Source organism: Zootoca vivipara, chromosome 10, assembly GCF_963506605.1.
Source record: "Zootoca vivipara chromosome 10, rZooViv1.1, whole genome shotgun sequence".
NCBI classification, from domain to species: Eukaryota; Metazoa; Chordata; class Lepidosauria; order Squamata; family Lacertidae; genus Zootoca; species Zootoca vivipara.
In genome coordinates this window covers 21,028,276-21,044,021 of record NC_083285.1, presented here as the reverse complement: position 1 = coordinate 21,044,021, position 15,746 = coordinate 21,028,276, and the positions used below count along the sequence as shown (strand labels likewise).

The following is a 15,746-nucleotide window of genomic DNA, read 5'->3' as shown; positions in this document are numbered from 1 at the left end:
AGTAGATAAATCGGAACCGCTACAGCGGGAAGGTAAACAGCATTTCCATGTGCTGCTCTGGTTTGCCAGAAGTGGCTTTGTCATGCTGGCCACATGACCTGGAAGCTATATGCCGGCTCCCTCGGCCAATAATACGAGATGAGCGTGCAACCCCAGAGTCGGTCACGACTGGACCTAATGGTCAGGGGTCCCTTTACCTTTACCTTTTATCTTTCATCATGGCAGAAAGACAGGGGACATGTTATAAAAAAAAAACTGGTCCCCAATTCTGGCCTTCTGTCTCAGCAAGGCTTTACATTGGTGGAGGGGAGCCTTTTGGCTCAATGGGCCAGATTCTTATCAAAATGTGCCTTGCAGGTCAAAATTGAGAGGTTGGCCATCTGTCAATCACCTATCTTCATAAATGACATCAAGGATTTGGTGCTTTGGAGTCTCAAAGTAGGGGCTAGCAAGCAACACATCACTGCTAAAGTAAGGTGCTCCCATCTTTCACATCAGCTGATGCAAATGGGAGTAAGTCTGCTTAGTGCTTCAAAGGTGCCTATCAACCAAATGGCTTTCAGGTGTTTTGGAAACTGCTCAAGAAAGCTTTGACTAAGCTTTGCACTTACCTGTATGGCCTCAGATGTAGGGCAGGTAGGCATTGCTTGCCCAAAATAACCTTATGGAATGATGAGAAATTTATAACCAAAGTAAGGGAATTATTGAAAGAATTCTTCCAAAGCAGGACCTACTCTTTGAGATTGACGATTCATTCAAATTAGGATGTGAAGATGTGAAATTTCAGAGTCAAAATATAATTTGAAGACAGGACACTAAAAACTAAAATTTGCCCCAAAGCCCAAAATTAAGTAACTCAAATTTCTTAAGAGGCTGAAAATTTACTTTTACTCAACATTTTAAATTTCAAAAATCTATTTAGGAAGTGGGCAATTTTTCCACAACCCAAAAATCCTGTTTAGACTTTTAATTATGCTGGATAAGACATTGACCAAGAATGTGATCTATACAAATCACAGTGCTTTCTTATTGTTTATATGTCCTCTTTCTATCCAGAGACTGCTGTGTACGGTTTGCCACTGGCTGTCACAACAACAACTAATCCCCCTGGAAAGCAAGTTATTAATTACTAAAAGCTCATCTTAAATTGTGACAAATTCTTTATGGGTCATTTTTAGTCATTCTTGCAAGCTGCAAGAGATTTCCACAGAAGCTTTAAAGGCCAAAATGGGATGTGTATGGGTCTCAGTGGTAATTCTATAATATCCAAAATATGTATCTTTATGAATTCAGTATGTTTCACTGAACACACTCTTTACAAACCTGATGAATCGCTATCACACACATGCCGACATTAAAATTTATCAGCCAGACGTGCCCATACATCACGAAAGATTTCAGCACCGAGGACAGAGCTCTTAGAGGCAGGCTATTTATCAAGCACACAGTACTTGAAATATGACCTATTATAAAGTCAGCACTGTATAGGTCAGCAAGAACTTGTTCATGTATCTTGTATGTTTGTCTTATGAGACAAAGTACATTTAAAACCAGTTACTGATATAGCTCAGGGGTTAGAATTACATTTGTTTCAAAGAACGCAGCTGAGATCAATGGCAAAAAATAGCCACACGCAAAGAGCACTTTGCCATAAGTACAGTGGTACCTCGGGTTACAGACACTTCAGGTTACAGACTCCGCTAACCCAGAAATAGTACCTCAGGTTAAGAACTTTGCTTCAGGATGAGAACAGAAATCGTGCTCCGGCGGCACGGCGACAGCAGGAGGCCCCATTAGCTGAAGTGGTACTTCAGGTTAAGAACAGTTTCAGGCTAAGAATGGACCTCCAGAACGTATTAAGTTCTTATCCCAAGATACCACTGTATGCCAATAAGAACTTATTTCTTGGATGAAATCAGCAGTTCTTATGCATCTTAGATGCAGAGGTGCCATCTTCCAAAGAACATTGAGGGGGCCTGATGTGACATCCTGACAGTGCATGTGCAACGTCACACAACATCCTGACAACATTCCACGCCCGTATCCATTTTTGGCCTCAACAATAGGGGGGCAGCCCCCTTTTTTAAAAAAGAGCCTCAGCCCCCTGGAGTCAGTGCCTATGCTTCCTTGTGTAATTTACTATAATGCAGAATTCCACCCAGAGTCTTCCTTAAAGCAGAATAATTTACTCAAATGATCTAAAATGCTATCTTCCACATAACTGATAAGTTTTTTCTTGAAAGATTCAAACTTTTATATGTGTGTCCAGGTACTTGCCTGAAAATGCAGAGCTGGATTGGGGAAGGGGGCATGTGGAATTCCTCCCCTCAACATCCCCATGTGCACGACCCTACCTCTTCAGTCATACAACGTTCCCCGTTTAGTGGGATAGGTCTTAAGGGAGCTTTTTACCCATGTTCACGTGAATGCACGTAGAACACCTTTTGTAGTCAAGGACCTTACTTCATCAGGCTCTCTAACTGTGTAAAAGGCTCTGCTCACATTCAGGTGAACACGAGTAGAAGCCCCATGCAGATCCTCCAAGCAAAACATGGGAAATGTTGAGGACTAAATAGGTGGGGTTTTGTTATTTCCTTGACATCTGATGGGAGGGTGTTCCACAGGGTGGGCGCCACTTCTAAGAAGGCCCTCTTTTTAACATTCATACAAGTTTTTGTGATTTGGAAATAGTATCCCTCTATCAAGAATTAGGGACAATTTGTTCCATGCATCACACGGTTTCATACCTTTGCCTCTTACAAGTATGATGGTAACATGGCTCTTGCAATAAGTTAAGGAAGTTCACAGAATGAAAGTTTCCCATTCACTTCATCTGGATTCCCACCAAAAGTCTTTCTGGATGACTGGAGGCCCTCCTGGACAATGTGGGGTGGAACATGGGGGTGTAGCATGAGCATAAGTCACTCAACACTAGGTTTGGCTGGTGGAAAGTTTTCCATCCCTCCCCAGCACCCCCTTGTGCCCATATTATTCTGAAGGGCCCCTCAAAACAGGCCTTTGGGGAGCATAGTTGATTGCAGCTGGGGAAAAGGAATAAGAAAATTTCCTTCCATGGATGTTCTTAGGTTAACTTGGGTAAGGATCCATATAACATTCAATTCAATTCAACACCTTTATTGACATATAACCATATAATATTAAAATGTTTCTGCTTACACAAAATCTATGTTGCAGAGCTAAATGAATCTCATAAATAAATACATTCTCTCTCACACTTTTTCTTGATTGTTTTAAATGGATAACGGCTATTGTGTATCCATAAAGATTTTATTAAAAATAGTGAACTGAACTGATATGAGAAAATTCTGTTTCTGATAAATTTAGAATATACAGTGTAGGTTTTCCTTCTGGGAGAGAGAGTCCTGTTTTATAAAATGCTTAAGAATCACATATTAATTATGCCATACTTTTGTACACCATAGCTGCAATCCCATTTACTCTCCCACATTTTAACATCATTTAAAAATCATTCCTAAATGTGCCACTTGCAAAAGGTTGAATTAAAATTAGGGGAAGTAACACAAGCTAGATAGATGTCTAATAACTGTGCATGTCAGGATTTCATTCCAAACACAGAAACAGAATGTAGACGATCCCCTCCTTAGTGGCTTATAATTACTGTCATTATTCAAATAAAAAATACGTTGTATATACCTACAAATCCAAATGTGGGTGGCTTCTGGATGTTACAATACACAGATGCTTAAGTGACTCTCTCTTCCTGTCACCATATTTCTGCTTTTCACCCAAAGCCCAAAGAGTTGTGGAACTAGGGAATATTAGATCTTATACTTAATGGTAGGATGGGACACTTTAGACTGCCATGTGAAATACTTCAGCTGTGAAGCACTCACTTAATATAACTCTTCCTGATGTTGCCTTACATGCTTTACGACTGCTTCTACAGCCCTGACACTTTACAGTAAAACAAACCACCACCTCCACACACAAAAAGTTTGCCAAACCTGATTGGAAAATAAATAAATACTGTGAGCACGTGCAGTTCCACATTTTAAACTCACTTTAATCACAGCACCATCATAACTACTGGAATAAAATGGGGTTTGCTTTGGCTGCCCTGAAGTTAAACACATTTACTTGGAAAGAGCACTACCGTGTTGTTGAAAAGGGTAATTGGGTTGTATTTCAACAAGTCCTACTCAGAAGAGACTCATTACAATTAATGCACCTAAGTTGTGGGTGCTTAGTCGTTTAGTTGTGTCCGACTCTTCGTGACCCCATGGACCAGAGCACACCAGGCACTCCTGTCTTCCACTGCCACCCACAGTTTGGTTAAACTCATGTTAGTAGCTTTGAGAACACTGTCCAACCATCTCGTCCTCTGTCGTCCCCTTCTCCTTGTGTCCTCAATCTTTCCCAACATCAGGGTCTTTTCCAAGGATTCTTCTCTTCTCATGAGGTGGCCAAAGTATTGGAGCCTCAGCTTCACGATCTGTCCTTCCAATGAGCACTCAGGGCTGATCTCTTTCAGAATGGATAGGTTTGATCTTCTTGCAGTCCATGGGACTCTCAAGAGTCTCCTCCAGCACCATAATTCAAAAGCATCAATTATTCAGCAATCAGCCTTCTTTATGGTCCAGCTCTCACTTCCATACATCACTACTGGGAAAACCATAGCTTTAACTATACAGACCTTTGTTGGCAAGGTGATATCTCTGCTTTTTAAGATGCTGTCTAGACAGCACCTAAGTTAGTCATGCCCATAAACATCAATTGGACTACTCTGAGTAGCACCAGCATTGAAACCCACCCACTGTGTTTTAAAAGTAAAAATAAAAAGCATCTATGAACATGTGAATGCCTGATTAGCTTTCCTCTGACTATAAAATGCTTTTGAAAGCAAGCAAGCTGTGTTAACCTACATTGGTCCCAACAGGCTATGGCATGCTCCGGCAGGGCCTGTTTGCTGGTATCCCCCCATCAGCTGCTCTCTGGGTGGTCAGTTAGGACCACCTGGTCTACCTGTACCACTGCCTAGATATATGGGGAGCATTCTCTCACACATTTGGACTCAGGGCAGACTACCTAAACATTTACAATTTTACATACAGTACTACTCTTTATACTTGAGGCAAGTTGTAACAGAACATCTGTATAGCTCAGCTGGTAGAGCATGGGACTCTTAATCTCAGAGTTGTGGGTTTGAGCCGCACATTGGGCAAAAGATTCCTGTATTGCAGGTGGTGCTCCCTTCAGCTGTATGATTCTATGATCATCCTATGTATTCACTGTCAACATTTTATTATCCCATACAGTGGCTTCCCCACCCACTGCTTCAACCCCATTCATATTTCATAAGTCGGCTAACTAGTATGAAAAGGAACAATATATGTATACATATGCACATCCATCAGCTTTCCCTCTTCTCCTATGTACTAACTTGCGGAGAGTTGGAGTACAACCCTCATCAGCCCCAAACAAGCATATCCAATGGCCAGGTTAGAGAAGGCTGTTCTAGTAGTTCAGTGCACTAACTGCTTATACAGGTAAGCTATGACACAGCACTACAATCTAAATACTTGTATCATGGTTACTTAAAGAGCTATCTTGCAAAAAGAAGAGAAAGGTAAGAATTTTTTATAAAAAAAACACAAAAAGGTCTTAGACAACACTGGCTATCAGCCTTTTCATCTTAAAATGGTAAGATCAACACATATTTTCTGAGGGATGAAAATGGAGAAGGAATGATGATGACAGTGCAGTATGGACATTTTATTCACCATTTAAACACGGAAGCTGACATATCCTAGGTGCCCTTATGGAACAGCAAGATAACACCTGTGCCCTTCTTATGTAAATAAATAGCTTGATCTGGTCCTACCTGCTATCTCCTTGCTTGCTGTCTTGTATGCCTGTCTGTCAGTACTGAAAGAGAGATAAAGAACTGCAGCTGGGTAAGACTATTAAGAGGTTTCACACACCCTCCAACAATTCCATCGTATTCACCATACATTGCTCATTATGGAGGGTCTCATTACGGATCATCCCAGGTATATTTCTTTATCTCTGTTTTACCACTGACAGGCAGGCACAGAAGATAACAAGAATAAGCAACCACATAGTAGGCAGAACAAGATCAAGGTCTCTTCCCCCCCCCCTGAAAAATGATACATACAGGTGCTATCTTGCCCTGGAATAGGTAAATAAGAGGCAAGACAGGAGTATGTGGGATTGAATTAGGACCACGTTTTACTCAATACAGATCTCAGCAGAGGATAAGCATCATGTGGGAGCAACCAGGACCCAACCAAACCTGGGTGAGCCACCTCACATGGTTTGATCATAGTCCATTACATAAGCCTCACTCTTAAGATGAATATGGACACTTCCTGACCCAAGTCTTAGATGAGGGCCCCACAATTCCTGGTGGGTGAGATCAGGCAGTCCCAAAGGCATTCCATGTCTAGCCTTACAGGTCACAAGCTAGAGGGGCAGGCCTCCAAAAACATCCCTCATCTCGAAAAGTTCCTAAGGGTGCTCACCAGCTCATTTTACAACTCTACCTGCCACAGGATTAGGATAAGCAACCAGACTGAGAAAGGAAACAAATGTTATCTTGCACTTCTAACAAGGTTCACAGGATAATATAGCATCTCTTATGTTCCCTATCTTTTCTTTCTCAACATCCATTCATCTCTTTTATTGTAAAATGAATTTACTGACAAATCATACAATTTGGATAGCCAGCAACACAATTAACAACTTCCATTAATTACATAATTACTTCCACTGATGCCAACCAACTGCACAGCAGCTATTGAGCTCCTAGTATTTTGCTCTTCTCAAACCCCACAGTTTCCTGCCAAACAGGCTTGCTCTGTCTCTTTCTAGCCAGAAGTTGTCAGTTTGGAGACATTCCAAGTTATAACGCTCAGTTTGGTTTGATGTATACTCTCCAAAGTTAATGCTGTATGTTTAACCAAGCCCCCTACCCCCAATGTTCATTGTACTTCATTGTACTTTGGCTACAATGAGTCAACTTCAGAGTGTGAAAAGTTGCCTGCCAATGCCAGGGTTGGCCCAAGACATTTTGCTGCCTGAGGCAAAGGGCAATATGGCACTCTTCTGCTTCCATGAACAGAAGCTGACCAGACTGACAGCTGCTGAATCATTTCAACACTGACAAAAGGATATAGTACTCCCACCACACCAGAGGATAGCGGGCTAGCTCAGAGTGTGCATGGTAGGCTGTGTGGCTCTGATTAGGTCATCTTGAATCCTGATTCTGTCTTCTACAGTATTAGCAACTCCTAGTTTGGTGCCATCTGCAAATGTGATGAACATCTCCTCAATTTCTTCATCCAAGTCATTTATAAAGACGTTGAACAATGGGCCCACGACAGAACCCTGTGGCACCCCACTTGTCACTTTTTTCCAGAATGATGAGGAGCCATTAGTGAGTGCTCTTTGGATTTGGTTAAAAAGCTACAAATCCATCTAATAGTAACCTCACCCAGACCACATTTTAACAGATTCTCTGCAAGATCATGGAGGATTTTGTCAAAAGCCTTATTGAAATCAAGATATGCTATGTTAACAGTATTCTCCTGATCCACCAGGCTTATAACTCTTATCAAAAAAATGAAACAAGATTTGTTTGGTATGACTTGTTTTTGAGAAACCCACACCGACTGTTTAATTATCTTGATCATAATTATAAAAAAGCTTGACTGTAAAAAAACCCAAATAAACCTCAAAGTGGTTTACTGTACAATAAGACAAAACAATAAAATAAAATAAAAATGCAACAAAACTTTAAAATGGCAATAAAAAGCTGTAGGTCCAAGCAATACTGCAGTTAAGTATTTATAATGTGGCTGAAGCACACACAACAATTTTCTGCTTCATATGACTGCTGATTTCAAGAAAGAAGAGTACAAAATACACCAAAAAGGCCCTTTCCAAACTTTGACAACTTGCTTTGTAAATGCTATGAGAAAAACCTAGGAAGTGTAAGCTTTTGCTCTACAGAACTATCTACAAATATAAAGACCAATTAGAGCCTTTCAAATTGATTGGATTGCTCGCTGTTTCCATTAAAAGTCCTCCCGAGCCCTTGATTTGCAAGTGAACCATACATGATCTGTACTAATAAGCACTTAATATACCAAATGTCACAGAAACCCCAGCCTTTCTAGTACTTTACTACTAGACAGATATGCCATGAGATAGGGCTTTGCAGCAAAAGTGCCCTTCTAGCTAAACCCCCAGGAGGCAACCATCTGCTTTATGGTCCTCTATATCTTAAGTTATAAACCACTGAGCCTAGGGCTTGCTGATCAGAAGGTCGGCGGTTCGAATCCCTGTGACGGGGTGAGCTCCCGTTGCTTGGTCCCAGCTCCTACCAACCTAGCAGTTCGAAAGCACATCAAAATACAAGTAGATAAATAGGAACCGCTATAGCGGGAAGGTAAACGGCGTTTCCATGTGCTGCTCTGGTTTGCCAGAAGCGGCTTTGTCATGCTGGCCACATGACCTGGAAGCTATACGCAGGCTCCCTCGGCCAATAATGCGAGATGAGTGCGCAACCCCAGAGTCGGTCACGACTGGACCTAATGGTCAGGGGTCCCTTTACCTTTACCTTTTATATCTTAAGTTAGAGCCAAAGTCTAACTTATAATATATATTGGTGCTGGTATCATAGAACCAATAGGAAGAGAACACCTGGAGACTGTGACAAGCACAAGGAGACTGCTGGTAGACAAGGAAGACATGGAAGGTAAAGAAATGGTCTTCTCCATTCTAGAATTAATCAATTACTTTTTGTCACACTGCCAAGGAAACATCTGATTTAGCTGCCACACAATGACCTCAAGCCACATATACAGTAGCAGTAGGTGATGAAGCTCAAAACTTGGCAAATCCAGCCTGGGATGTGGCATTTTCAAGTGGAATGGAAGAAAATGCAAATGGAACTGAATCTTGAACTGAGGTTGAGAAGGAGGCTTTCAAAAATGCAAGGAATGTGGAGAAGGAGGGTGTCAAGAAAGGGAAGCTGAGGCAGAAAACAAGAAGGGACTGACAGAATTATCTAAAGGCTCTAAATGTAACACTCATTTGCCTGCTTCTAGCTTGAGAAAGTACCCTGATGCTTGCTTTTCCAGGCCATAGAGCATAAAGGAAGGTTCTGCAATTCATCAGGTACCTAGCTTGGAATACTCCTCAATCCAGAGTTGTTAATGGAAATGGGTAGCATCAGTGCCTTTTTCTAACTACGGGTCTTCTTGGAGTGCAGCATTCAGGGTGTGTGGCTTGAGCAACATCCATTTTGCATCTTTTTCCCCTGGTGGGCTTTTTTTTTTCATTTTACCACTAGCACCCAAATCAGAAGTGGGGGGAGATTGCTTGGGGGCAGGATTAGGTCCCCAAATTGAGGGTTCACCACGCTTGCAGCAACTCTGTAAGTTAAGGCTGCATTATTACGTCCATATTGGAAATTCATGGCAAAGGCAACTTGAACTGGGTATTCCCAGATTTGCAGCTTTGTCTCTTTGGCCACTATGCCACATTAGCTCTCAAAGCGTGTCTGCTTTTTAAGGTTAGCAAACAATAAAACCCACCACACCAGGAAAGAAAATCTAATATGTTAAGTAAAATGAATGAAAAAAGAACTACCTAAGAGCATGAGTACAGCTGAAAAGAGTCCAGATGGCCTCTTCCAGAGACGAAATTAGCTGATGTCCCTTTTAATGTTACAGCTTATGAGAGTGGAAAACAGCCCCATCTGCCTCCCACTAAAGTAGCTACTGACTCACATTCACCATAATCAAATCATGCTGGGCTCCAAATTCTGGGCTCTTTCATTCTTATGGGAATCTGAAAACTCCTAAATACAAACAGTGATGGAAGAACAGTCCAAAAATAGGGTGGGAGTGGGGGACCCGACAGAAGTAGATTTCATTTGGGTGACTGCCCCATAGACCCACATAATCTAGTTGAATATGTATCACTAAGGTCTTTAAATGTATAAGAAAATAACCCTTGACTATGCTTTTTAGCCTGAGCTGCATAGCTGGAAGTCAAGCAAATATGTTTGGGAATTAAAGAACCATTTCTAGCAGCCACTGAAGTAACAATCAGTCTCCTATGGGATTAATCAAACTGTACAACAGAAATAGAACTGTGCTCTTTCACAACGCCAGGACATTACAGACCACACAATCTTTTGCTTGGCAGCGAAATAATTCCCCATGCACAAGTCTCATTTTCATTTTTTTTAATGGCACTTATTGCAAGGTGTGTTTTTATTCTGTATAAGTATATGGTTCCTGTGTAATTCACCCTCAGGCCCCACTGGATTCAGCTAGCACAACCCAGCATCCTCCAGGTCCTGGAGAATCAGATCAACCCAGTCAAATCTGCAGTGCTTATTCTGGACCATCTCACTGCTGAATGCAGTCCACCAAGCTGTGCTTCTAGCCTGTCACATCTCCAGACAGATAATTGCTGGTACATGGACTGAGTGTCTGGCATATTTAAAGGAGGAACCTGCACATCTAAATCAAGGGAAAACACAAGTTGCAGGCATGTGTGCTGTCCACACATCATCACTACAGGGGAGAAGCATGACTCCATCCTGTTGAATGTTACATAGAAGGTCAAAACAGAACCTCCACCAGCATCTCAGTGCAACTTCAGAAGCCTCTCCCAGTGACTAGACACTCACACACACATCTTGAAACAAAATAAAAAGAATTCCTTCCAGCAGCACCTTAGAGACCAACTAAGTTTGTCATTGGTATGAGCTTTCGTGTGCATGCACACTTCTTCAGATACACATCTTGAAGTTACTCCCTGAGGTGCTACTGAGTATTTATTTAATGTATGAATCACTGCCTAGGATGTGGCCATTTGCAAATTGAACACTATACAAAATTCTGATAATTGGCTTAGGGAAAGTAGAAAAAAATGTTTTCAGCAAGGTTTTGTAACTCAGAGAACAGATTGGAAAAACCTTTGTGCCAAGAGAACCACAACATGTTGACATATTTGTTTTAAAAGTGCAGGTAGGTTGCACAGTTCTTCAAAGCAACACATCTAAAACAACCCGAAAGGTCTTTTTTTACAAGAATACCTATACAGAATTGATTTATTTGGGTTAAAAAAAAGAGTCCTAGGAGAATACTTCCTGGCAATGCAGTTTGAAACATTCAAAAAATTGCAGACAACACAGTGTTCTCTCTCTCTCTGTGTGTGTGTGTGTGCGCGCGCGCGCGTGCACGCGTACACACACACACACACACGAGCAAATGCATGTGCATACGAGCAAATGCATGTGGCTACAGAACAAATTGCTTATCTCTCAGAAGTGGCCAAAAAAATTATAGGAGTGTTCAGAGGTCTGACAGGGAAATAAGCAACCATTTCAGGAGTGTATTGTTTCACTGAACTAGCTTCATTTTCAGAAATACCCATCAAGTACTTGGGAACAGGGATTCATTAACATCAGAATCAGACAAGAAGCCAGTATCTAAAAGAGACAGCAATGGATGGAAAGACCTGAAGGCAAGGTGCAAGCCACATGTGGAACATCAAGAACATCAAGCAGACAAGAGTGACAGTCCTGAATGGATCCCCAAATCTGATGTTCTTATTAATTATTGCATGGCTTCACGCTGTGGTACCACCATAGCATTTAAAGTCCCAGCATCGCATGCATGCAATTATGCACAGTCTACTAGTCAAGATGGCTGTGTTGTACATCCACTGTAAAAGAAAGTATGCTTCTGATTAGAGTTTACTGGGAGCGAGGGGGGAGTGCTATTATGCTCAGGCGCTGTTGCACTCAGGTCCTGCTTGCAGGCTTCCTATAGGCATCTGGTTGGCCACTATGAGAAAAGGAAGCTGAATCAGATGGGCCATTGGCCTGATCCATATGTTTTTATGATATGCTTCCCTAGATAACTGTATGTCATGTTTCCTCAGTAAAAACAACAAAAACAAAAAGCATTCCATCACTCATTTCACACTATTCAAACACCCAATTCTGCCTGAAAATAAAGCAAGGCTGCACAAAACTGCAAAAGGTGCATTTCTACATATAAAGAATCTGAATCTGTACAAATAAAATTTTCAATTGTAAGTAAAAGGCTATTTCCATAACCATTATCATTTACGGTATATGCCTGCTGCTTTGGTTTGGTCTATGTTTTAAATACATTCAACCAAAGTACGTTCCATCAACAACAAGATGGACTATTGTTTAGAGTTCACCAAACACAGCAAGAGGGTTCATTGCTGAAGTTACATTAATGAGAAAATTATTTCAGATTTATGCAGAACAAAACAAAGAAAATAATTCCTCCCACTGCACTAAAAATTATGTGAAAGGCTATGGAGACAGAACCAATTTAATTTCCCCCCTGCCTTTCCCAACAAATTGACCCAAATCAAATCAACAACTGGACAGCATTTCTTTCTCTTTTTCTTAAGCCATTTTTTCTCATTATGTCTATTCAATAATCAAAAGGGTTGGGAGAGATCATATTCCCTACCTTTGCTGCTTTAATTGAGAAAGACATGAGAAATGTAAGACAATGAAGTGTTATTTGCATAAAAGTTAATGCCATCTACTGATAGTATCCTTCTTAATTTGACTGTAGCACATGCAGAAATATAGATTTTGTAAACTGGTGTATTTTTTGTGGGGAGGATTAGCCTATACATGTCTAATCAGAGGCAAGCCACAATGGGGAATGAAGCATAACTTTGCACATGGACATGCATGTAACCTTCTATATAAGTAGCAGTGGTCATTGCTGTTAGGCAAGAGAAGCAGGAAAGGCTTCCTGAGATTGAAGAGAAGAGCTTTTGCTGAAGACCAAAAAATTGAGATGTGTCAGCTCTGGATCACTTCCAAATCCAGGCCTCCTACAAAGATGTGTCCCTTCACTCACACCTGAAGAGAATGCCAACAGCTGGAGAAGAGGGATAGGAAATGTGAGCTGAGGTAGAAGCTAAAGAGCAGAGATTTAACTTCTCTATATTATGGCCTCCTGGATCAGAATTTTCTATCTCCAATGCACCTTTCTGTTTCCGCAGCTGCAGCTAGCTTTGCTAATTCCAGTTCACTTCTATTTGGCTTTGAGCTGGTGCTTGACTTTGAATGTGCAGACTGGGGTTTCTGTTTCCCATACAAATGATAGGCCACATTACAACTACGGGAAGACTGCAGGAGAGGAATTCAGAAGGAATGGTTGCGTAAGGCTTGATCTATCTGTCAACTGGAGAGCGACCGCAATCATGAATAAACTACATCTGTGCATGGGATGCAACACCAGATCTGTAAACTATCTAAACTATCATGCTGTGAATACCTTGAGATACACTTAGCAATACAATGCCGCATAAGCAGCATGAACTAAGCGGGGTTTTGGTGTACATAAGAACTTCACAGCACAAAGAGAGTTTCTATACTATGCACACTTATCTGGGAGCAAGACTCACTGAATACAATGGGGCTTGATTCTGAGTAAAGATTGCACTGTTACAAGTGATAAATATACGTAAATACTCATATGCCTCAAAATAAACACTGTAATGAAACTGGACTCCAAAGACCAACTATATACATATATTTTATCTGTGTAACACAGGTTAACTAATATTGTTACAAAATCAGTGTGGTTTTTAATGTGAATTGGGTCACCAAACATTGCTTCCTCTCTGGCATTTGTGGTACAGCGCAAAATTTTAGTCTAGACGATTAAAACTATGCAGGAAGAAAAGAACATCCACATTAGAAACTGAGCTAATTAAAAATCTGGCTCAGAGAGTCACTTGAGACATACCTCCAAGTAATCAGAATGCCATTTTTAGCAAAAGCTAATCTACAGATGCAACAACCACTTTGCCAGTTTATTACAGCACAACATTAGTCTGGTGATCTGATTCTTTAATCATCAGTGTGGTGCTTACATGCACAATATGATTACAGGCAGTGTTTTCTCCAGTTTGGAATTATGCGTGGGTAAAGCCACACTAAATCAACATAGCTGTGTGAGAGATTGCAGCAATCAATATTCGTGGTGAAATGGGCTCCCCTTAACAGATGTGTGGGCCGGCAGCCGTGGTCCCGTTCTCCCCTATACACACAGCATAAACATGTGGAGAGGTAAACAGGACTACCATCAATTGTCAACCAATAATATGGAAAAGATCTTGGACACCCAAGCAAAGCATCAACCACTGCAGAGGTTCACAAAATCGGGTCACATACAGGCTTTTATGTGCATCCGGAATATTAAGAAGCAGCAATGCAAATGGAAGTAATTTTATTATTTACTCTTCGGTATTAAAAAAAACCCCACAAACTTTCTTCCCTGTTTAATCAATGTGTGACTGAAAACAGGCAAGTGCAAAAATAATAATAATCCACAGTCAATAGAATATCCTGTTTCGTTTTGTTACCTAATATGCATCCCCCAGCCCCTTTGTTTTCTTCACAGCACCAAAGTACTAAACTCCTTTCACTTCCCTGCAGTAGTTCCATCGCAGACAACTGGGATGAAAGAAGAAACACACACTTGACAAAGAAACTTTTACAATTCTGCTGCATTTTAAAAATACTTGAAACCCCTGAATGCTATTGCTTTTCAGTGGGGACTTTAAAAGCACATATAAAACTGCTTCCTTATGAAGGGCAGAAGGAAGGAGGTGGTTACTTGAAATGACCCAGTATTTTAAGTGTTTCTTTTCATTTCTCTTCCACCTGAACTCCTGATCCTCCTCTTTGGCATTCTAAACTCATTTAGATGGCAGTCCAAATTCCCCGTGGCCCCATTAAATATGTTGCTAAGCAAAGAGTCCTGCAGCCGCTGTAAACAGGAGCCTTGGAAAAGAGCCAGCTTTGAAAGTTGAGGGTAGGTCAGTGAATTTTAAACCCGCACATCACTAGAGAAGAAAGCAAGCTTGCTAGCGGCTTCAAAGTAAAGCCAGCTCCAACTTTTCATATGCTCTTCAGAAGAGACAGAATTATTGATATCCACTATCATTACAATCTCTGGCTTTACCATTTTGCCTGGGTGGGTTTTGCGTTCATTCACAGCACCCAGGCTATGAAATCACATAGGGGAAGGAAGCAAAGCAGGCATACACAACTGCTCTCTCTACCGTCTCTTCCTGGGTGCAATCTCCCATACTTTGGGCTTACTCTATGGTACCAAACCCAGAGCTTCAAAAACGGCTTTGATGACATTAAGTGATCAAACAACCTGTGTGGAAAATAGCAACTAGTCATGGCCAGGTGGTGGGGAGCTGTGGGCTTGCTCTTTCACTGCTAGTTTCTTTGCATCATTTCTTGGAAAAAGCACATGCAGTCTATTCATTTTAAAAAAAAAGAATGACTTCAGAGGTTTGAATAGCAGTAGCCCAGGAGAAGGTATGTTCTGTTGCAGCCCTTAAACTATGGCACTTTCCACCCATAAACTGGGCACCTTCACCGTATAAGCTTTTGTTGTCTGCTATAGACATACCTACCGGTAGGTATGTTTGGCCAGGAAAAGAGGGGACTGAGAGGAGCTATTGACAGCCATCTTTAAATATCTCAAGGGCTGTCACATGGAAGAGGAAGCAAGCCTGTATTTTGTTCTGCTCTGGAGGGTAGGACTCAAATCAATAGTTTCAAGTTACAAGAAAGGAGATTCCAACTAAACATCAGGAAAATTGTTCTGACATAAGAGCTGCTCACCAGTGGAACAGTCTTC

General features: G+C 41.2%; 1 protein-coding gene across 3 annotated transcripts in view; it reads right to left on the bottom strand.

Moving 5' to 3' along the window:
- Positions 1–15,746, bottom strand: part of IMMP2L (inner mitochondrial membrane peptidase subunit 2) — a 462,410-nt gene that overhangs the window by 314,922 nt on the left and 131,742 nt on the right. The gene's annotated exons all lie outside the window — the stretch shown is intronic.